Here is a 1,834-nt window from a genome sequence, read left to right on the forward strand (position 1 = left end):
ATTTGATATCAATGTATAATTAAAGTTATTAAATTTAAATTTAAAAGTAAAATTAAAATAATAAATATCTTAACTAAGTACTCATCTTATTAAACTAACGTAGAAAATAATTTAAATAACCTCATGAATATGACAAATTATAAAACAAACAAAATGATAAAATAGTAAGTTACAAATGAAAATCATATATATATAATAGTAAAATAGATGTTGGTAATATTAAATTTTTTTTGAATATGTTACATGTAATTAAATTAAATTTAAAATTAAAATCAAAATCAAATTAATAATTATTTTGATTGAATTAAGTACACTATTAATGAACATATTAACTAACATAGAAAATTAATTAAAGAACATAGAAAATGACTTAAAAAATCTTATGAACATAACAAATTGTAAAATAAATGAAAGGGGTAAAATAGTAAGTTCACAATTCAAACTCATATATTTATAATAGACTAGGAATGATCACGTGCGATGCACGTGGGTGATTAATAATGAAATATATACTAAGAAGATTTAAATAATTTTTAAAATCGTTTAAATAACATCTTGTTTATGAGTATTTATTGATCTAAATATATCAAAACACAATAAATAAAAATACATCATAATGATAAATCAAATATATTCACTTATTTATATAACATTTTTCAATTTTCATGATTATAACATAATGAGAGCTCTCTCAAATTAACAAAGATAATTTTCATCCAAATATCATTCACAATGGAAAACAATAAAAATAAAATTAAGAGAATAGTAAATTTTTCTAAAATCAAAATCACAATGTATTTAAATGGAGTGCATATAGTGACTGTCAAATAAAATTCTCTTAATTAACTAAATTATCATAATGATGTTAAAATAAAACCCCTAAACTTGTTATTAAGTTCAATATCAATTGTGTTTTTGCTAACTTTTAACTCCTTGCGAATTTTGTTTAACTTTTTATTTTTTTAGAATAGATATTACACATCAACTCAAATATTTTAAAATGTATAGTAGCTCAATCATCATGATTCGATCGATGTATCCAACAATGACAATTATTGCACACCAACAATATCAATAATTACACTAATTGCAATATATGAGAATTGATCTCATGACTTTGACTCTTATATATACCAATTGTAGGATCATGCATTTACCGCTTTACCAAAGGTTATAACCAGGGTAACGATGCAACATTAACTAAAATCTTTTAAAATCGTAAAATAATTCAAACGTCACATTTCGATTGTTATACTTTACATAAACAATTATTGCACCTAACAAATATGATATAATTGTTATTTTACATTCTAGAAATCATTTTTCTAAATCAAATTTATTCTCACTAATCAAATAATTTCATCGAACACAAAGTAGTTTTAATTACTAATAATAATTTAAACACAAATATTAATTGTTAGGGTGACCACTATATGTCCTCACCTATGCTTCATTAAATTGCAATCATAATAATAATGCACAATGAATTGGTAAACATAACTTAGTTAATTTATTAAGTGAGTAATATTAAATAACAATTTTGTTATTTTGAAATGTGAAAAATAGCTTATATATATAAATTCATCATATATAATGCTAAATTAATTAATATGTAGAAAAAAGAAAAAATTGTTTTTTATGTATGTAATTTCATCATATACAATTAGAAATTAATTAATAGGTTGAAAAGAACAAACAGTATAACAAATAATATATTATATATGATGATTTCGTAATAGAATAATGTTAATATAATCATATTTTGTATTATGTTTAGAACGCAATTGAAAATTGATAACAAAATATATAATAATAGAAACTTTAATTTTAAAAA

Source organism: Primulina huaijiensis, chromosome 4, assembly GCF_012295235.1.
Source record: "Primulina huaijiensis isolate GDHJ02 chromosome 4, ASM1229523v2, whole genome shotgun sequence".
NCBI classification, from domain to species: domain Eukaryota; kingdom Viridiplantae; phylum Streptophyta; class Magnoliopsida; order Lamiales; family Gesneriaceae; genus Primulina; species Primulina huaijiensis.